The 23,290-nt window shown below is 38.6% G+C and overlaps 1 protein-coding gene across 1 annotated transcript in view; it reads right to left on the bottom strand.

Annotated features, from left to right (window-relative positions):
- Positions 1-14,904, bottom strand: part of fam81b (family with sequence similarity 81 member B) — a 45,821-nt gene extending 30,917 nt beyond the window's left edge. Inside the window, exon 1 of the mRNA XM_039759361.1 lies at positions 14,619-14,904. The gene's annotated coding sequence lies outside the window, so the exon portion shown is untranslated. The remainder of the gene's footprint in view (positions 1-14,618) is intronic.
- Positions 14,905-23,290: the final 8,386 nt, after the last annotated feature.

The raw sequence follows: 23,290 nt of genomic DNA, 5'->3' as shown, positions 1-23,290 counted from the left end.
TTAAAGTCATACCCAGGATGGAGCAATTGCAGGTTAAGGGTCTTGCTCAGCGGCCCAACAGAGTAGAGTTACTTCCTGGCATTTATGGGATTCGAACCGGCACAGATCCCTAGCCTTAGAGCCACTCCATGGTAGTTAGTTTAACCCAAAAAGCAAAATATGCCAAAACCAAACGTAGAAGGGCAAAAATCAAAGTCCAAACAACAAGTAGGGGGGTCTTAGCCAACAGAAGGGGAAAAAATCAAACTAACAATCGAACTAAACATAAAATAACCACAAGAAAAATCCAAACTAATTAAGTTGGTTTGAATAACCAGCCACACTTACTGAATCAAGGTTTAAGCAACAAATACAAAAACACTCAAAATAACCAAATGTTGAATGGATAATGTCACATGTCTCAACTTTTGTTGGTAGCAACGGGGTACTGTCATTAACAATAATATGGCCAATACTCCATCTTCATAAACAATGCACAAGTGGTGGAACAATAAAGTTATAAAAATAAAAAATGTAAAATGAACACAAGTGCAATATATGTACAGAATTGGGTTTAAAAACCCCTCAATCAAAATGCCCATAGTGTAATTGCCTGCGTTAGGGCAACTCCATTGGTCTTTAATATTGATTTATGCCCCAAAGTGGTGGCACAAGCTTGTTTTTACAATCTCAAAGTCCCCAAACGGTTTCATGACTTTAACACATTGTAAAAAAACACCTCCTGCCATCCAGCTGTTCTACCACAACAGGGAAAATTTTAATTTAGGGTGTCAAACAAGCAAGCTTGGGACACGTCACGCGGGATTTACATCACCTTATCTTATGTGGTAGGATCTGAAGGTAACACAGCCAGTAACTCAATTTCTGTTTGCCCCTAAAGTGAAGGAATACAATCCGGAGAAACCGTGATGACGCTGCTGTCTGAGCTGACACCCCTTTCACTTCCACCTCACAAAAATAAGTGATTGTAATAAAACAATATGTGACAGGAGAATTTAAAGGTGAATGTTGTGATGAGTCGGCTAAAATGTATAGGATGCAGTGTCCAGGAAGCAAAATATTTTCTGTCCAGTGTTATGCACTTAAATAAGAGCTTGAAAACTCTCAAAGAGTACACTTGAGCCATAATTGTCCAACATATCATACACTAATTAGTGCCAAATAGAATATGCTTGAGGAAATTCCTTACAAGTGGCGCAGATTCAAGATTTACCTGGCCTGGTCTTTTTTGTTTTTCTGTTCTTCATTGTTAACTGGCCACATCTCAGTTATACAGGTATATTGTCATACTTTGGTAACGGCGCTTTTTAAAGAAACTACAAATCCCAGCAGAGCCGATAGTACTTCGCTTTGGTCAGCTTTGGGTGTTGCCACTGGGGTTGCTGGGGGAAAATAAGGCCTGCCATGGACTTTAAAGAAGGCAGAAGAAGCGCAATCGTCTGTCTTGTGTGTCTCCACACTTCACCCCAATATCAGATTACTACAGTTTACTGCAGGGTTACAGTCTCTGGATTTACGTTCGGGTCTCGTGCTTGATGCCCCTGTGGTCTGATCAGAGTTGGTAGAGGTCTTTGACTGTGGAGCGCAGCTCCCATCATAGCAAGACAAAACTTTACATATTAAACTGAAAGCTGTTCACTTGCCACTTCCGTTCATTCATCACCTCCAACCTGTACCTGCACCTTGGCTATGTTTGGACTTTGTATTGTGGTGTTTATCGTCGATCTTTTTGGACTTAATGCTATGTTCTTTGATTAATTAATTACTGCTGTTAGCACTATTGGGGAGCACTTTTGCATACAGATTAGTTGTTTATGAATTGTTTGTAATTAAAAGTGAACTTTTTCTGCTCACAACTTGCCTCACTGTAATTAAAACCTGGATGGAGAAGAACTCTTTAAAATTAAATTGCAACAAAACTGAACTCCTGCAAATTGGCACTAAAGCTCAACTTAAGAAAATGAGCTCCTTTTCGATGACTCTTGGTGATGATCGCATCAGACCTTCTTTTAATGTTAGGTATCTTGGTGTCATTTTTGATTCCTTCCTTTCTTATTCTGACCACGTAAAACACAATAAGAAACTTTCTTACTTCCACCTCCATAACATATCCCGTGTTCGCTCATTCCTCTCCTTTTCTAATGCCGAGAGACTTGTCCGTGCTATTATCACATCCCTACTGGCAGGTGCTCGCAGTTATTTCAAAACTCTGCTGCAAGAGTCCGCACACAGACCAGCAACAGCGAGCACATAACACACATCCTGCTTCGCCTTCACCTTCACCTACTCTCTGTGTCTTACAGGATCAAGTATAAAATTCGAAATGTGGAAGTCACTAGGCCTTGTGCTGTGGATTACAATGACACAAAGGGGTAATGGGGGGTGTCACTCCTGCAGATCAGACATTGACAATCAAACCTCTCGTGCTCAAGCAACAGATAAAATGGAAGCAAAGTGCACAAAGAAACACGCTTGTACTGTCCCAGTCGCAACATTGGTCTGCGCATTGGTGACTGTTTCAAAATATATCATATGAAGGACATGTACTAAATCTGCATTAGCACAGCAGTGGACACTAGGCATACTCTTCCTACTTTGTTTATGTAGACATTTTACTATTTACATGTTTGTTCTACATTGTTACATTATTTCCTGTTAAATAATTCAACATTTTTGGCTTGTTTTTCCATACTTAAACAAGACACTAAGGTGGCTACTCATACTGGTGCAACCTGCGTACCAACCATAAATGGAAAGATAACAATTATTCAAAGCCATTGTTTGTACTGCTTGGAGGATGGCCTTACATTTTCATAACTTTAAAGAGAGTAAAACTGAGGTCTTCATTTTTCAACGTAGTGGGACCAGTGTGACCGCCTATTTTAACCAAGGTACCTTGGAACCTTTTGTTAAGTCCTCCAAAAGGAATTTGGGTGTGATTACGGATGACGATGTTAAAATGGACAACCGAATTAGTTTGATGTTAAAGTCAAGCTTTTTCCAACTAATTATCCAAAGTCAAGCCCTTTTTATTATTTGATGGTTCTGAGAAAGTTATACATGCTTTTATCTTGTTGTGGCTCGATTACTGTAATGCCGTGTATTCTGGGGTTATTCGGGCTTCCCTCTGCCGCTTTCGGCAGGTACAAATTTGCTGCAGCACATCTCTTAACAGACACTAAGAAACGTGACCATGTCACCCCAATACTTGCATCCCTCCATTAGCTTCCAGTACAGTTTAGGATAAATTTTAAGGTTCTCATCTTTACTTTAAAACTAATTTAATGACCTGATTATTCCGTACATTCCAACAAGGTCTCTCAGGTCTGCTGATCAATCAATCAATCAACATTTATTTATATAGCACATATTCATACAAAAAAAATGTAGCTCAAAGTGCTTTACAAAATGAATAGAAAAATAGAAGACACAATAAAAAATAAACATAAGTCAACATTAATTAACATAGAATAAGAGTAAGGTCCGATGGCCAGGGTGGACAGAAAAAACAAAAAAAAAACTCCAAAGGCTGGAGAAAAAAATAAAATCTGTAGGGATTCCAGACCAAGAGACCGCCCAGTCCCCTCTGGGCAATCTACCTAACATAAATGAAACAGTCCTCTTTGTATTTAGGGTTTTCATCGAAGGACCTGATGATGATGGTCACGTAGACTTCTGGCTTTCAGTCCATCAATGTTGGTGCAACATGATGCTTTGAGTAAAAAGAAACAGAAGAGAGAGTAGGGGTCAGTAAGGATTTTAGCGCCACCATGAATAGTTATTGTGATGAACTGAACATATTGATACTGATCAGTTTTTGTTGACTGCTCAAAAGGCTAAGCTAACACAGGGAGGAGACTGGGCTTTCTCTGTCCTGGCTCTGAAACTGTGCAATGCTTTACCCCTGTATGGTAGGATGGCCCACTCACTGCCTGCTTATATATAGCGTCTTAAAACTTATTTTTATTCCCTCTTTTTTAAGTCAGTTTGAGAGTTGTTTGTTTACCCTTTGTCCTGATTTTAACTTTTTTTTTTAATTTTTGCTTTTTTGTGTTACCTGGTATATGGTTTGCACAGCACTTTGGGTTCACCTCCTGTTGTTTTAAAGTGCTTTTAAAATACATAGACAACGTCTTTGCATCCTATGAATAATTATACTCCAAATCTAACTTTCCAGCAACACATTTCTTTCACTACCTTCAAATTAGAAAGTTTGTCAAACAAAACCTGCCTAATTTTACTCACCTCCCACCTACCTCTATTCCAGAAAAAATATCAGACAGCATCTCCGTAATATATAAAACCATTTTAATGTCCCTCCCTTTCAAAGATCCCATATTTCAGAAAAGGAGTGGAAGGTAGCAATGCATAGTATTCACTCGTGCTTCTTATGTGCAAAGCATAGAATTACTCAACTTAACATTATCTATCGAGCGTATCTGTCTTGTTTAAAATTGTCCAAAATGTTTCCAGGGCAAGATCCAATCTGCGAATGTTGGAATAAGCAGTATATCAGAACATTCTAGTCTCACTGGGTCACATGTTTTGGGCCTGCACCAAATTAACATCATATTGGACCAAAATCTTTAAATGCCTTTCAGACAGCCTTGGTGTCACAGTCCCTCCTAATCCACTAACAGCTGTGTTTGGGGTACATCCAGGTGGGCTTAAAGTGGAGAAGGACAAACGAACTATAATGGCCTTTACTACACTATTGGCACACAGACTTATCTTAATCAACTGGAAGAATCCTAACTCACATCATTAAAATCATTGGGTAACTGATGTTACAGTGGTGTGAAAAACTATTTGCCCCCTTACTGATTTCTTATTCTTTTGCATGTTTGTCAGACAAAATGTTTCTGATCATCAAACACATTTAACCATTAGTCAAATATAACACAAGTAAACACAAAATGCAGTTTTTAAATGATGTTTTTTATTATTTAGGGAGAAAAAAAAATCCAAACCTACATGGCCCTGTGTGAAAAAGTAATTGCCCCCTTGTTAAAAATAACCTAACTGTGGTGTATCACACCTGAGTTCAATTTCCGTAGCCACCCCCAGGCCTGATTACTGCCACACCTGTTTCAATCAAGAAATCACTTAAATAGGAGCTGCCTGACACAGAAAAGTAGACCAAAAGCACCTCAAAAGCTAGACATCATGCCAAGATCCAAAGAAATTCAGGAACAAATGAGAACAGAAGTAATTGAGATCTATCAGTCTGGTAAAGGTTATAAAGCCATTTCTAAAGCTTTGGGACTCCAGCGAACCACAGTGAGAGCCATTATCCACAAATGGCAAAAACATGGAACAGTGGTGAACCTTCCCAGGAGTGGCCGGCCGACCGAAATTACCCCAAGAGCACAGAGACAACTCATCCGAGAGGTCACAAAAGACCCCAGGACAACGTCTAAAGAACTGCAGGCCTCACTTGCCTCAATTAAGGTCAGTGTTCACGACTCCACCATAAGAAAGAGACTGGGCAAAACGGCCTGCATGGCAGATTTCAAGGCGCAAACCACTGTTAAGCAAAAAGAACATCAGGGCTTGTCTCAATTTTACTAAGAAACATCTCAATGATTGCCAAGACTTTTGGGAAAATACCTTGTGGACTGATGAGACAAAAGTTGAACTTTTTGGAAGGCAAATGTCCCGTAAAAGGAACACAGCATTTCAGAAAAAGAATATCATACCAACAGTAAAATATGGTGGTGGTAGTGTGATGGTCTGGGGTTGTTTTGCTGCTTCAGGACCTGGAAGGCTTGTTGTGATAGATGGAACAATGAATTCTACTGTCTACCAAAAAATCCTGAAGGAGAATGTCCGGCCATCTGTTCGTCAACTCAAGCTGAAGCGATCTTGGGTGCTGCAACAGGACAATGACCCAAAACACACCAGCAAATCCACCTCTGAATGGCTGAAGAAAAACAAAATGAAGACTTTGGAGTGGCCTAGTCAAAGTCCTGACCTGAATCCAATTGAGATGCTATGGCATGACCTTAAAAAGGCGGTTCATGCTAGAAAACCCTCAAATAAAGCTGAATTACAACAATTCTGCGAATGGGCCAAAATTTCTCAAGAGCGCTGTAAAAGACTCATTGCAAGTTATCACAAACGTTTGATTTCAGTTATTGCTGCTAAGGGTGGCCCAACCAGTTATTAGGTTCAGGGGGATGTAGGTTTGGATTTTTTTTCTCCCTAAATAATAAAAACCATCATTTAAAAGCTGCATTTTGTGTTTACTTGTGTTATATTTGACTAATGGTTAAATGTGTTTGATGATCAGAAACATTTTGTGTGACAAACATGCAAAAGAATAAGAAATCAGGAAGGGGGCAAATAGTTTTTCACAGCACTGTATATATTGTTTAAATTGGAAAAAAACAAATTCTCACTTAGAGGATATGTACAAAACGTCTTCAAAACCTGGCAGGAACTAATTAATAACATTTTAGAATACTCATTTAAATTGAGGAAGTGGATTCTCTCCACTCTTTTTTATTCTATTTATTTTTATTCATTATTAATTTATCTATTTACTTATTTGTTCCTAGTTTAAAGTTTTATTCTGTTGGTCTAGTTCTCTTTCTCATGGGGTGGGGGTTTTCAAATGTAGTTTTGTTAAACTTGACTTGCTTCTATGGAATGATATTTGATTTCAATAAAATCAATAAAATGCTTACAAAGAAAAATAAACATGAAAATGAAATAAGAAAGATGTCCATAATCATGAAGAAAAACATACAAAATAATACCCAAATTAAGAACAGCACCCCCGAAATGATGATAGGAAGATATCAAGAACATAAAAGTTAAAATTAGGACAATAAGAAAAAAATAACACAACAGTAGAAGAAGAAATGTTAAGTGGCAGAAGTCACTAATTCATGACCGCCCAATTAAATGTCAGAAAGGGCTCCAAAATCTTTGTCTTGGTCAGTGCCCCAATAGCTGAAAAAGCAGTGTAGTCAACCCCACAGAAGATTACACGCCCCCTTTACTTAACTTGATGACCAATAGGAATGAATAACCAGACTAGCCGTACTGCGTAAGTGCACTTACCCTCCTTGAGGGTCTGCTTGATAAAGTTCATCATCCCTGGATTAGACAAAAGTGACTCATGTTCCTGCCTACTTCTTATGCCCTCAGCAATGTGAAATGATTCATTAAACACGTTGATTTCTATTTATTTCCCTGCAGTTTGATTTTGTCCCGAAATAGCGCAGTTGATCTGTTAGGTGCTAAGAAGAGCTAAGGTTAGGGCTGAGAAAATGAAGAGATTACAATAATCTGAAGGATTTCTTGAAAGACACAAATGACTCGCTGAGAGTGCTTAGGCCTCTGCACAGGCTGAATGAGAAAGACTCCTGTTAGTCAAGATGGATCAGTCACATGACACACAATGAATGATTTCTTAGTGCAACAGAAGAGCAGTGTGACAGAGTCCGTTTGTGGCACCATTAACTTGATTTGGAGAACAGGGCAGGCAAAGATTTATACATGTAATTAAAACAGTGTCAGGGATACCATCAGGTCACACAGCTCATTCTGTCATGAGACGGCCTCATTTGTTGCCCATATTTTGACTGACTGTTTATTTTGTAACTGCATACAGCAAGTCTGCAGAGTGATTTGAATGACCCAGCAGTACTTAAGATAATAGTCTGTGACTTGAATTCTTAATTGCACCATATTACAGCAATAACGGAAGGTCCTGCATCCACACTGAGGCCATCTGTGGTTTCCCCAAACAGGAAATCAGGAAGGATGAGGAGATCTGCTGGGCATAAATCCAAGTGGTCTGGCTCACCGCCCGGAGCATACACTGCTCTACAAATCAACAGAGCTTTATGAAGAATCATATGACATCACTTGCCCAAGTGTCTCAGTGACCTGCTTATGACTGTAAAGGTTTGGAGAACATTTCTAAGGACCTGGGGGGTGAGTGTCTGTTTGATATTAGGTTTCCAGCCATTTAAGTCTATTATATGAGCAGATTCAAATGTACACTTTTAACAGTGCTTCTCAACCCATATGTCCTGGACGCCCTAGATGGGTCTTCATCTTACGTTAAAAAACAACAGCAAAAGGAAATCAGATATCATTTTAATGCTTTGAAAGTCGAATGGATGCAGATTTCAGTTCTGCACCCATTTAAAGGCACGTTTTTCTACTGCAGACTGTGGAAATGAATTGACATAAGTAAATCCAGTTACAGTATAAGCAGATGGCAGCCTGTTATACACCACAAACTACATTAAGAGAGCAAAAGAACACAAACAACTTCCTCACATGCCACCTAACATCACCTACTCCAAACTCTTCACAAGATTCATTCCAAAAACCTGAGCCAAACCAAAATGATAAAAGAACAGATGTAGATTTACTCACATGCATGGCAAGCAACGGCATTATCTGTGGAGTGGTGCTACCAGGCAAAATCATTAAGCCTTCAGCTTTAAAGACATTTGAAGTCAGAGCACATGCTAAAGTAACTTGTTCAACTTTTTCAAATGAAAATCTTAACACTTCACAAATAACAATAATTTTTGTTGTGTTTATAGAACAAGCCAGTAGTCAGTCCGGGTATCATTTTGTTGCACATCACACACACGCCAAATATATGAAAGCTCACACTTTTGCAGCTCATCTTGTCTTGTGCAATAATTGTGCACACCAAAATTCCAGATGAGTCAGACGGCTTCAAGTTAAAACAGACTCCTCTCTGCACTCTTTTCATTTACCCCTGATTTCGACAAACTTGTGAAAGTAGGACAGTCCCAGGTCACCAATTAAAAAGACACTAAATGTGAAGAAATATGAAACACCCATGTGCTGGGTTATTTTTGAATGAATACTGTGTGTAGCTCACCTATTATGTGCACTGTTTTTAAATTCTCAGTATGTATTTACCATTATTTGGTAGTGTGTACCATTCAGAGGAAAATGTAGGCTAGATTACATTAAAATTATTGCTAGCAAATCGTCATCACCGAATACAAATAAACAAAATTGGCCCTTAAGGACAAATAACTTGAGAAGTACTGATATATAATACACAAAAGGTCTTCACAAAAGCTCATTTATAGTAACTTGTTCTATGGTGGGTTATAACAGCTTTAGTCATATCCAATGAAATAATGGATCTGTGTGTGTTAGTTCATATATGGACTGGCTGTCTGTGTCCACACCGATCTGAAGCATTTTATATCTTGTGTAACACTTTAGTTTATCTACTACAAAAATACATCCATTACACATTTACTAGTATGTGACAAGACCTTAACGTACACTACTTTGGGTCTTCATAATACAAAGCATCAGTAAAGGGTTACCATATCTTGTTTGCTACAGCACAGTACGCAGCATTACATTTTTACCATTTTCTCATTTCTGTAACATTTGAGAAAGACGTTTAGATGATCAAGTTTAATGTATCATCGTATTCTATCCATCTAATGTATATGTCTGTCTGACATTTTTACCATTTACTAATTAGTCTAACATTTGGGAAGGAAAGTTAGATGATCAACTTTGATTTATCTATCTATCTATCTATCTATCTATCTATCTATCTATCTATCTATCTATCTATCTATCTATCTATCTATCTATCTATCTATCTATCACTAACATTTGGCTGCGATGGCCTGGCGCCCTGTCCAAGGTTTATCTATCTAATATTGCTATGTTGCTGTTTCAGATTTTGATATTTTGCATGCCTTGAATTTTGTTTATGAAACTGAAGTGCGGGAATTGGTAACAAGTTACGTGAAACCCAGCATGAAAGTAATTTTTTCTGAAGCCATACAGAAGCTTATGCTGGTCTAAGTAGTCAATGTTAAAGAACTGTGAATTCTGTAATATACTTGCATAATATGAATATGAAAGATTGTCCAGAAAGAAGTTTAGATGGCCAAGTTTAATGTATCATCATATTCTATTAATCTATCTGTCTGTCTGACATTTTTACCATTTACTAATTATATTTGGAAAGTAAGTTTAGATGATCTATCTTTGATTTATCTATCTATCTATCTATCTATCTATCTATCTATCTATCTATCTATCTATCTATCTATCTATCTATCTATCTATCTATCTATCACTAATATTTGGCTGCAGTGGGCTGGCACCCTTCCCGGGGTTTATTCCTGCCTTGCACCCTGTGCTGGCTGGGATAGGCTCCAGCAGACTCCCATGACCCTTTTAGGATATAGCGGGTTGCAAAGTGACTGACTGACTGACTAACATTTGGGAAGGAAGTTTAGATGATCAAGTTTGATTTATCCTCATATTCTGTCTGTCTGTCTGTCTATAACAACAACAACAACATTTATTTATTTAGCACATTTTCATACAAAAAAATGTAGCTCAAAGTGCAAAATTTGCACTTCCAGGAAACTCGCAATGTAAAGAGCACTCTTCCTGTTTACTGCCAACAGCAATGGTTTGACAGATGGCTGAACAACAGATTTGTAAAGCTCATTCTATGCACCAAACTCATTTTTAAAACAAAGACTTGTTTGTTGAGTAAGTTTACTAAATTATCCTAAATTAAGCATGGCATTAAAATATGGACCAAAAGCCATTTGTTGTAAGACAAATGTTTTGTCTGTATTTTTTTTAACATAAGCATGCAGGTTAGGCATTTGCCAAAATAGCTGAGATATTATAGATTTATTAAGAGACTGGGATGGCAGAATGTCAGGCTAAGCCACCGATGCATTGACAGAAAAATGATTCCAAGGAATACGTCCACCCCAACCAGATAAAGCTGCAAAGCCATTTTGGCTATAAAATGTCAAGAGGAAATGTTTCTGTTAGATTGGCTAATACTTAAATTTAGTTTGAGTGTAGAAGGTCAACAGGGAACATCTGATAGGTTAGCAAGCAACTCACTGGAAAAATGACACTCGCGTTATAAGAAGTTAACATGGAACATCACAAGCAACCCTTATGAAAATTTTACTTGTTTTCATTGCAAAAATTCAAAAAGTGAATGTAAAGTAGCAGATAATGACTTTTAAAATGATGCTCAACTACACTGTAACAACTGTGAAAGGTATGCTCATCTACATGGTGAAATTGAAGGGGGAACACCTCTCCCACGTGTTTTGGAAATGACACTCATTTTCACTGTAACAAGTGACCAGTTATGAAAATTACGCTCATTTCTGGAAATTATATCATCACCTTAAAAAAAGCTGAGATTTTTTTTCTTTATTGTAAAAATACGTTTTTATCTACATATTACAAAATACCACTTTACCATATAACAAACACAGTTGTGTTCCATTTACGTCTCTTAACCAAAACCTTCATCCCTCTAAAACATTGGACCAAACATCCATACTATTCACACAAGTTTTTTTCCCATTAAAGCCTTATTCCTCATTTCCCACAATCCTTTTCATCTCCGTTTTGCAGCTGTAAACCCACTTCTCAATATCCCTCTTTATTTTTTTTTCAAGCTCCTTTTCCAAAATCGTTTTAGCCAGTGCACATCTCTGGCCACAGACCAGATACACCTGACCTCCCATATGTACTTCTTGGCTGGGCTAATAACAAGCCATAACTTAAAGGCCTCCCTTCAACCTCTGCCATTTCCAGCTAGACCTTCCCCTTTCCAAACGTAATCGGTTACAATTATCAAAAATCCTTTCACATTCTCCCACACTTCTTGTGTCCACCTGCACTTCCAAAACATGTCAGACTGTCTCCACCTAGCACAGTCTGCTTTTAGACATGTCCTTGTCTGGGTAAAACCTCACGTATGCATCCTCTCGCTCAAACATCCCCAGGCCATCATCCAGTTCAAGTCCTTTAAAGCATTGTCCAGCTGTTTCGGCTGTACCACTGTCCATATCCCCATTTCAGATTTTATTGTCAGACGCTCCCCCTACTCCATTGTATGCCTGACAGCCTTATATAAATCTTTCTGTTTTCAGCACAAAATAACATCTGCAAATTCCTTCTACTTTGTTTTCAATTTTGCTGCATATTCGTAGCCTCCTGGTCTCTGTTCTGCCTTTGGTGTCAAATTTGACCACACTGTCAGAGTCCTCATTGCTGATGTGAACCACAGAGCCACAAAATATTGAAATTTGTGTACAACGGCCAAATGCAAAGCCTTGCACAAAGATGGTAAAGAAACACAGTCAATCTTTAGTTGAATATCTGTGACATCCCTACCTCTAATTTTCTACACATCGTTCATTTTTCAAAACTTCTTATCCTCTGAGACCTGCATAGCCATACAAAAAGAAACACCACTGATTTAACTTTAAGCCCTAAATAACAGGGGAAAGGAATAAAATTCGAATGTGAGCATCGGTAGGCTTTGCACCCTAGGAACCAAGTTACTCAAACTATTCTATAACATTTCAGTAATTCAGTTTCAGATCATAATATATGTCATTACAATAGCAATTGATGAGAAGAATCCATAATTAATTGCAGAATTATGGTATTTGAGGGTTTCCCTAGATTGTCTCTTTCTCGTTCACGATTTGGCTCAAAAACTTTTCAGCACATCATCATCTCATAACAGATTTTAGTTTCGAGATTGGTATTTTTCCGTCCGCCGTATTAGCTCTAGACTTTCCTCAATAAACTGTGATACACACACACCCATCATTAAGATACATGTTTTCGGTATCAGGGGACCCTAAAACATCGATATCCATTGAAAACCGAAGATTGAAATGTTTGACAGACAATAGGTTATGGTGTGGGAGTACACAAAGGAAAAACCTTCCCAAATACACCCAGTACCTCCATTTTCACCACTAAGTCCTTACACTTTCCCCATATAAGGAAGCATTCAATGAACTGTAAAAATGATTTTCATTTTGACAAGCATAAGTTGAACAGGAACACGACTCCTATCTGGGAACGCAAATGTTGGATTGTGGAAAGTACACCGCTTTTGGCAGTCAAAAATCGACAAGGAGAGTCCATCAGATGGGACTGCAAGCAATCCGCTGTCAAAATTACCGTATATACTCGCGTTTAAGTTCTCCTGCGGATAAGTCAGGACTTGATTTTATCGTATAATTTCCGGTATTTTATAATGTCGGTCGTATAATATGAATGCAGAAAACACACACTATTGGTCCAAGAGATTATGATTTGCTAACGCCTGCCTGAGAGTAACCATGGAGCACACGGCCTTTTTTTATGTATTGTGCCTACGTGACCACACGGTAATACCCTGAACTATTCTCGAAGCGACGTTTGCACTGTTTTGTGTTTTTTTCATCTCAAACCCTCATACACCTTTATCGTAAGAGCATCCCTTATCTACAATGGAGAGTTCAATCAGAAGAAAACATGGAGCTGGTTTTAAATTAAAAGTCATTGAAGTGGCAAAAGAAATTGGTAACTGTGCTGCTGCAACAAAATTCGATTCGTCTGAGAAACTGGGGTGAGACTGGAGGAAGCAAGAAGATTTAAAAAAAAAAAAAAGTGTCACATATTTGAACATGTGTACAAGTCGGGGTCTGGTTTTATGATCGTTTTTTCAAGTTTCAAGACCTGACTTATACACGAGTATATATACGGTATGTTCATTTTGAGTTATGGGGCAGGTGGTGGCCACTTGTGAAAATAATACTCGTCACTACTGCAAGAAAACAGAACTCTGCCAATTTAACTTGTTTAATATTCAGAAGACGTTTGGATACGTCATGCATATTGTTCAGATCTCTAATTTTCTGACGTACATTCTGTAAATGAAAAAGTCCTAGACACACTGACCACGTGAAGCCTGATACAGCAGGGCACCTGAAGTCGATCCATTCAATTTTTGGTAAGTGAGCCTTCATCACAACAAGGTGATGAGGTTAAAGCAAACAAAAGATACGTTTCCAGCAGTGCATCACAAGAAACATTCCAACATTTAAAATTTCACCCAAAGTCACATCTGCTTTTCTCCAAAAATGCTCAAGGGGAGCCTGAAACAATATTGCGTTATACACATAATGAAAATTTGTGTTCAAAACATAATTAAATAAAGATTCCCCCATGTGCTCATATCAAGCTGTACCCCTGAGCTTCACTACCTACCTGTTTGCTGCAAAGGGAGTTTATCTTTAATTTATTTCAGCTTATACTTATTAATTACACTTGCACTTAAGCACACAGCTGAAAGACATGGAACACAAGTACAAAACACCTAAACAGAGAAACATCATATCATCTATGTAAAGAAGTGTTGTTTAAATCCAGGGGTAATTACGATTTTGCTACAAACTAGACACCGTTGAAGTAACATATTGATAAGTTAAAAGGTAGCTGGATATTGTTCTGGCTCAAGAAAAGAGCCACATTTAGACAGGATACCAGACTGTCAGTGAGCACAGCCATGGATACACCTGCCCTGCCTCATATTTTGGGCCAATGTAGTATCACTAATACATTCCTAACCTGCATGTTCTGGAGGGAGATAATAGAAGTACCTGAAAAAACACCCACATTCTCACATGGAGAACATGCAAACTTAACAAAGAAGGTGGCAGGACCAGGTGTCAAAGCTGGGCTGTATTACTAGCCACCAGGCCACTTTGTCGTCACATTTTACTTTCTTGCTTTCTTTCTCAAAAACTCACCAGGATGTTTGCTGTCAGCTGCTAAGTGGTACCAAATTCCCAGTCCTTCTATAGCTGTGACACCGGTGCTCCTCTATGTGCTCCAGCTGTCTCGCCGCCAGGCCATGCTAGAGTTAGTGGGGGGAGACCAGGTGGCCCTTCAGATCGCCTCCCTCTTAGTTTCACCACTAAATGCTCCCAGTGTAGATCCCCAGAGAGTTGCCCGCCGGCTTTAGGCCTCTGAATTGCTATTGTGTGCGTCGGTCTCCTGGTAACGCGTGTAACTCTTACCCCAGTAAGGTGTGGCCGTCTGACACCAGGAGCCGAGCAATAAGGAAGTGCTGCCAGCTTCTTTTGTCAGAGCTGTTTAGGGGTCGAGTGTCAGGTAAAAATAAATCCTGTAGGCTGCTTCCTTCTGGAGGCAGTTTTTTTTTTTTTTAAAAATCAAGAGAGTTTTATTATTAGAGATGATTTATTCTCCTTGAAGAAAGGAATGCATTAAGCCCTATAAGAGAAAGCAGCTCTGCTATTTGGAGGTGTTGCCACATTAAAGGTTTGAAAGCCCAAGGCACTATATCTTAAAAAAAAGAACAATCAGTCTGGAGAGGACTGACAAGCTCCGTGACAATATTAAAATGTGCAGTGCTTGTGTTTGAGTTAAGATTAAAATAAAAGCTGAACACATCTACACTGTAGGCCATAAAATATTTATAAAAGGAAAAACAAGTGCACTTATTCTGGAATTCACTCCCTCAAGTCTAACACGCCTTTTCTTTTGTCATACTTCATTTTTGTAAATGTTTAATTTAGAAAGTATGTTGTGTTAAAGGCTGGCATGATTGTATGAGCTGTGGACCTGAGTTCAAATCCTGGCTAGGATTTCAAACTATCCATAGTTGTGCAGATTATATCAATTGATAACTATCAATCCGCACAATAGGAATGTTTGTATGTTTCAATTCAATTTTATTGTTCCAAAAGGCCAGCTGGTATTACAGAGAACATTAAACTTGTCAACAAAATTATTACGAATAAATAGAATTGAGGTAAAACATTAGATCATACATATCTCTCTCTCTCTCTCTCTCTCTCTCTATATATATATATATATATATATATATATATATATATATATATATAAAATCCAACGTCTGTCTGTCCATTTTCCACGAGAAAACTATTTAACAGATTTAGATTGGGTTTTTTTCAATAATTTGCTTGAACATTCCAGTTGATTTTGCAACTTCTTTCATCACACTAAGAATCATAGTTCACTTGCGGTACTGACTTTTTCATGCAAATCTGAGGAGGGGGGCAGGACCTCAAGAGTAGGGAGCCAGACGGGTTCCTCCTCACTCACACGCCAGCCTCTGTTCAAGTCGCTCTACCTCTCACTGCGTGTTGGAGTACCTTGCCTCCACTTAGCTAGCGATACCTGTTTGTTCAGCAGACATTATCATCTAGAGATCACAGTTATGTGTGTTTTAGAGGGCTGCTGCTCATTGGCAGAGATATCACGGCCACAAATTCTTATCCCCACGCGATGGACACTCTCACATCAGAGCTAGACGTGATCACATACTGCGCCAACGTTTGACATTGGAGCGTACATACCTTCCGCTTGGCCAGAAATATCTTGCCAACTTTTACATTTCTGGTAAGAGATCACAGCTACATTCTCGCCCTGATAGCAAAACTAAAAATATTGTATATCAAGAGACCCTTGGATACGAAAGCCATCAATATAAAATTGTCTCAATACAAATTACATTTTTAAATTTTTTTTTTATTGATTTTTGAAGTTTGTCCAGTTTCACTACTAAGCAGGCTGAGCCGTGGGGGACAGCTAATTACACAATAAAAATTAAACCATCATTTAGACTTGACTCATGATTGGTGCAAATGTTAACTGTTCATCTCATGATTTAAGCCATGCCACATGCACTTCAGAAGAGGTCATCCACTTGAAGCTAAGCATTTTCAGCCCCCCGGTACTTGGATGGGAGACCATAGGAGAAGTTTGGGTCGTTGCTGGAAGAGGTGTTGGTGAAAAAAATTAAGTAATAAGTATTCAGATTCTCATTCAGGACTTGCTTGAAGCCCATATTGTCAGAAATCTCACCGTGAAGTCTCTTTGGGTATATTGTGACAAGTTCTACACACCTGGATTTGAGGATATTCTGCCGTTCTTCTCTGCAGACCCTCTCAAGCTCAGCCAGGAGTAGACAGCTATTTTCAGGTCTCTCTGGAGATGTTTGATTGGGGTCAAGTCTACATTTTCAGCTCAATGATATTCCCAGAGAAGACCCTAAGAAACTACTGTGTTGTCTTTTCTTTGTGCATAGGGTCATTGTCCTGTTAGAAGGTGAACCTTCTGCCCTTTTTGGTTGTCCAGAGCACCCTGGAGCAGGTTTTTATTTAGGATTTTTCTTTACTTTGCTGTGATCAACTTTCCCTCAGCCTTGACTAGTCTTCCAGTCCCTGCCACTGAAAAACAGCCCCACAGTATGATGCTCCCACCACCATGCCTCATCGTTGCAATGGTATTGCACAGATGAAGAGTGGTGCCTGTTGCTACCAGATGTCATTTGTAGACCTGAGGCTAAACAGTCTGGTTTTCATCTAACTGTAGAATCTTGTTTCTCATAGTCTGCAAGTCATTTAAGTGTCTTTTTGCAAACTTCTTTTAAGCTTTTTGTGTGTCGTCTGACCGCTCTGCCATAAAGCCCAGATAAGAGGAGCGTTGCAGAGGTGGTTGTCCTTCTAGAAGTTTTCCCCATTTCCAGTCAGGTTCTTTGTCACCTCTCTTACCAAGGCCATTATCCGTTGATTGCTCAGCTCTAGGAAGAGTCATTGTTGTTCCAAACTTATTCCATTGTAGAAGTATGGCTGCTGTGTTCTTGGGAACCTTCAATGCTGCAGATATTTTTCATAGCCTTCCCTAAACCTGTGTCTTGACACCATCCCGTCTCTAAGTTCTACAGGCAAGTCCTTTGATCTTATGGCTTGGTTTTTGCTCTGATACACATTGTCAACTGTGTACCTTGTGGTAGAAATTTAACATCTTATTAAAGAAAGAAACAAACTTCCACTAACAGGACAAATCAGTTATCAGGCAGGAGAAAAACTGTTCATTGTATCTTTTAATTGCTCTTCGGCAAAATGCCTTGGAGGGAGCATCCTTCAAAAAGCAGTCTGTTACAGCATGGTCAGAATAATCAGATAAACAAAGAATTAAGGTTCATTTTATAAACTATTGAATTTACATACAGTGTCAATCAATGTATACATTTTACTGTGGTTGGTTCATTAGTTTACAACCAAATGATTTATATAAAGTAAAAGTCTATTATAGTATATGCTGTTTCTTCTTATACCTTTCAGTTGTGCCACCACCCTTGAAATTTCTGTCCATATAACAACTATCCAGTCTCGTTTATAGGATATCTGCTGATTTATTAGTCATCCTTCAGTGTATTTTGTATATTACTTCAACCTTTCTTCTGGTACTTTATTTACTTGGCCATCTCAGTATTTTTCCTAAACCAATTCTTATATTTCAGTGTACATTTTGTTGTTCACCTGAACATGTTTCTGACATTTATTAACCCTTTATGCTATTTCTTTAAGATGAATACTATGTTGCCCTAAAAGTATTCTTCCACAACCTTTCCTAATAATGTTCAGTCAATTGAAATGGCCACAGATGGATTCCAAACATGATGTAGAAACATTTCAACGATGATCAAGATAATGGGATGCCCTTGAGCCAAATGGTAAGTGTCATAGCAAAGGGTCTGAATACATAAATTTAGGCAGATATTCCTGAAAATCCTTTTTTGCTTTGGCATACTGGGGTACTGAGTGTTGTTTGATGAGGAAAAAAAATAATTGAAATGATTTTAGCATAAGGCTGCAACATAACAAAATTAGATGCCAGCAAAACATATGTCCAGCAAGCTTTATCATTGCTATAAACAACATCACCATTACCATAAACGTCAAGTCCAAAAAGGCAGCATCTGTGATCAAAATAAGCACAAAGTGGCACTGCAATGATGCAATAAAAATAATTCTAATATTGATAATAAGAAGAAGTCAATACTAATAGTCAAAAAACAATACAAAATTAATCTTGAGGTTCCTGTGCGGATTCATATCAATGATGAGAAAATCAATTCTGGAAAATTCATAGATGGAGTTTTGTGTTAAATTAAGTAAGCAAAAATTGCTGTCTCTACTTATCCAATCATTTTGACTCTACTTATCTTAAATATCTTAAATGGGGTTGTAGGTCGAATGACTTCCAGTTGTTATGTGTTTTATAGCCATTCATTGAAGGCTCCATGAATCCACCTTGTTACGGACTTTGCTACTGCCCTAACCTGTATATAGAAGGGGGTGTGGACACTAGAGGGCACTGTTGCTTGTCAACCCCAACACAACAGACAAAGAGCACAAGTTGAAAGTACAAAGAGATTACTTATTTTTAGGAAACTCTTGCCAAAAGCATTTCCCACTGCCACAGCCACAAGTAAACAACAGCTTTGTCCATCTTCCACCGACTCTGGCTCGTCTCTGTGAGGTCGGTCAAGTCCTCTTATATTGGCCAACCCAGAAGTGCTTCTACTCTTCCAATAATGTGGTCTGCAAGGTGGAAACCTCATGCCACATGTCTCTTCCACTTTCACAGCACGCCCTGGCGGCACCCACAGTACCCAACAGGGCTGAGATATAGAAGTCCAAGTCCCATGGTGCCCTATGGGAATCTGGGGCACTGCTGCCATCTAGCATTTTGGGGGAGGCAGTGCGCTAAAGCAGCCACCTTCCCTCATCCTTCCATCTCTTGGGAGTCCCGGTCAGGTAGGTCTCCCAGCTATCTTTTACAGGGTATAAAGAAAAGTAGTCAAGCACAGGAAGATCTAACCAGCTGCCTGAAGAGACCACCCTCCTTAAAACACTAAAGGACAACAAATGATTCTTCAAGTTGGCTAAATTCAAGGTTGCCAACAAAGCCAAAGTTGTAACCAACAGAAGGTTTTAAACCATTAGTGTGATTGTTGGGAAGTCATTCAGTCAGTCAGTTTTGGGCCAAGTTTGGATTTGGTTTATGTAAGTGGCCAAATAATATAACATGGATATAATGATTCACTTGAGACAACCATCCCAATCAACTCACAAAATGGTGTTTCCCACAAAATCCTGAAGCACAAAAATAGTAGTGCCCATGAAACATTAATACATAAAATGCTTAGGAAATACCTTCATCTGAATAATTATGAAATATAAAGAATATAGAACAAAGCTAGAAAATTACTTATTCTAGCCCAAGTCTTGTAATAGCTATTTGATAAGCTTAGTTTGTATTAATAATTAATTGCGTCAATTACGTTTTACAGAAGATATGAGGCAACAGAATCTGTAATGAATCTGACAGATATAATGTGTCATATACAAAAAATAATATCACATTGAGCATCAGATGGTATAACAAGCGTCATGTTGTTCTAACTCAGCCAAGGTTCCTCCCTGGATGGGGTTCAAAGTCTTCTTTTCTGTCCTTTTTGGTCTTTGTTGAGCCATTCATTTGTGTTAATGTTAGTTTTATTCATTTTCTGCTGTATTTTCTTTGTTTGTGTTATTTTCCTCTAAATCCAGGTGGTCTCCCACAGTTCCTGGCAGTTCGTTGTGAATGCACTAGAGAGTCAGCGCGTTTACTTGTGTTTATTATTATTTAGTGATTTGTTTGATTTCTGGATACTTGACCTTCTGCTCTGTTTTTGACTTTTTACTTGCATTCTGTTTGGACTGTTTGTTTTGGATGCCCTTATTTTAGGCAACTCCTTTATGCCTTTTGGGATCTTTGAAACTTCACAGTATTTCTTGTGAAAAATAACATTTTTTATAAAGATTCTGTGTTTGCTTCTATATCTAGATGGGCATTTGTGGAAGTGCTTTTGGGATCTATGTGTTTTCATGATACGTCTCCAGTGCCTGGTTTCTTCATCCCCTGGAGGTCCTGACAGTTTGAAAGTTTAGAGTACTGTGGAGGAGTTGGCTATATTGCCATAGTTTATAGTCCATACATCTTTTCTCCAAACCCACTTTTTTCCCAGGCAGGGTTCCTGGAATTCGCAGATAAAACATGGAGCTGCTTTGGCTTTTATGTCCAGTTTCATTGTTTAAGGTTGGCTATTGCCTTGCACTCAATGCTTCTGGAATAGTCTGTGGCCTCTGTGAATCTGCTCCGGATTGCTGACGGCTGGATCGACGGGTTTATGGTTATCTAGCACCTCTCCCTTTGGCTGTACATATTTAAAGATGTAATAAAGCAAATCACCATCCAGTATATGCAGAATCATACATCCACCTGCTTGTGCACATTCCTGTAGTACCTGCTCACTTTTAGACCTTAATGGCCATCTATACATTTATTTTCTAAAATTCTCAATTGAGGGTCAGAAACCAAGCCTAGATGGAAAACAGCAGATCACTCATACACACGTCCAAGACACATTAAACCAAAACACCACAAAAAAAGTCTCAAGGATAATGTGAAGATTCCAAAAAGACAGTGAGTGATTAAGGATTTAATCCCAGGTTTCCGGTAAATGGTAATTTAATATAAAAGCCTTATCATAAAATTAGACCAGGAGGCAAAACAGAATCATTTAACTAAATGCCCATTAGCAGAGATCCTGCAATAAAATAAAATAAAATAAACCTCTGAATGCCTAGTGTGTGCTTGGTGTGTGCGTGTGCCCTCCGGTGGGCTAGTGCCCTGCCCAGGGTTTGTTTCCTGCCTTGCGCCCTGTGTTAGCTGGGATTGGCTCCAGCAGACCCCCGTGACCCAGTAGTTAGGATATAGCGGGTTGGATAGTGGATGGATGGATGGATGCCTATAGGTTTCGATAAATGGCAAAATAAATATTAAGGGTCCAAATCTTGATAGGGGATCTCAAACTCCAGTCCTGGAGGGCCGCAGTGGCTGCAGGGTTTCATTAAAACCCTTTTTTTAAATTAGTGACTTGTTTTTGCTGCTAATTAACTTCTTTTGAATTAATTGTAATTGACTTGTTTTGTAAGATTTGTTCCCCAGAATTTCTTCATCCTTCCTCTGAATTGCTTCATTTCTTTCCTTAAACAGAAATGAAATATGAAGTGAGTGAGCCAACGGAAGACCAACTAAGTCAGGGCCTCAAACACCAACCAATTTCACTCCAACCAGTTGCTTAATTAGGCTCTGATTCTTGTTGTTAATTAAACCTGTTTTTTAATCCAATGGCGTGTTGCTGCTCTCATTGTGCAATAGCAGACATTTCCAAAATTGTTGATTTTCTCTTTACTGTTGAAATGTTTTGGGGACCTGAGCAGACCAACATTCCTGAGACCTCCACCCTTTTTATTTTCAGGTATTGTATGATGGTCACGTCTTGGTTGATTTTGTATGTCATTATTATTTGGCTGCTAATTAAAGAAAAAGAAACAATTAAGAGGTCTGACTCTTCAAGAGCAAGTCAGGTAAAATTAATTCAAAAGACATTAATCAGCAGCAAAAACAGGTCACTAATTAAGAAAAGGGTTAGAATGAAAACCTGCAGCCACTGCGGCCCTCTAAGACTGGAGTTTGAGATCCCTGATCTAGATGGTCATCCAGATCTTCACCTGATATTCTAACAAACTTGAGAGAAGTTAGGAGGCAGTGTGGCGTCGTGGTTAAGGCTTTGGACTTCAAACGCTGAGGATGTGGGTTCAAATCCTACTCGCACTGAGTGTCCTGAGCAAGTCACTTGACCTGCCTGTGTTCCAATTGGAAAACCAAAAGAAATGTAAGCCGTTGTGTCATAAATGTTATTAGTCTCCTTCAATAAAAGTGTTAGCCAAATAACTAAGGATAAATTATTTTATGGTGGAAAGATACAATGAAATGATATCTTATACTCTCATTATGAGGCCATTTTAACAACTGAAAAACATGAGAAGAGTCAGCGGTGCTTTGAGAAAGGAAACACATGCCTATTGATAATTCAAACATAATTTTAAAAATGTTACCATTTTGTTAAATCAAAACATGATTTTGCATAGCTGAATGTAGACACAACATTGAATTAGGGCTAACCTCCCTCCATTGGGCCATTTTGTTCCCACTGCATGAGAAAGCTAAGCACTCGCATCTTCAGCAACAAAAAGGAACCAAATGTCAACAAGCATTCATTATTCTTACTGTACCCGTGAACTGTGGCTGGCAAATTTCGACATTAAGCCAACAAAGCAGAATTAGATTACCTCTCCAAATTGCACCCAAGGGCCAGCTCTGAAGAAATCAGTATTGACTTCTGGCTAGAAACCCTCCAGCCAGTTTTGATGACCCCTTTCCACAATTATCTTGAAGACTTTAACACCTACAGAGCTTTTATTATATTAACCTCTCAATGTGTGAGCTAAAAGCTCACTTCCAACATTCCTCTTCTATTCATCCTTAATGTTCATGTATTGCTGTTCAGATTGGTTTGTAAAATATGGATATACATTAAGATGTCCAACTGCCGAATATTCATAATCAAAAGTGCATCAAAAAGAGGCAGTAGGCATGTAACACATGCAGTACAGCAAATAAAGCAACATACAATCATATATAATAAAATGTGAAGGTATGTCCTTCTGTCAAATGATTACTCACAAACTGCTGGGGT

This window comes from Polypterus senegalus, chromosome 7 (assembly GCF_016835505.1).
Source record: "Polypterus senegalus isolate Bchr_013 chromosome 7, ASM1683550v1, whole genome shotgun sequence".
Lineage (NCBI taxonomy): Eukaryota > Metazoa > Chordata > Cladistia > Polypteriformes > Polypteridae > Polypterus > Polypterus senegalus.
This window is presented reverse-complemented; position numbering and strand designations above follow the sequence as displayed.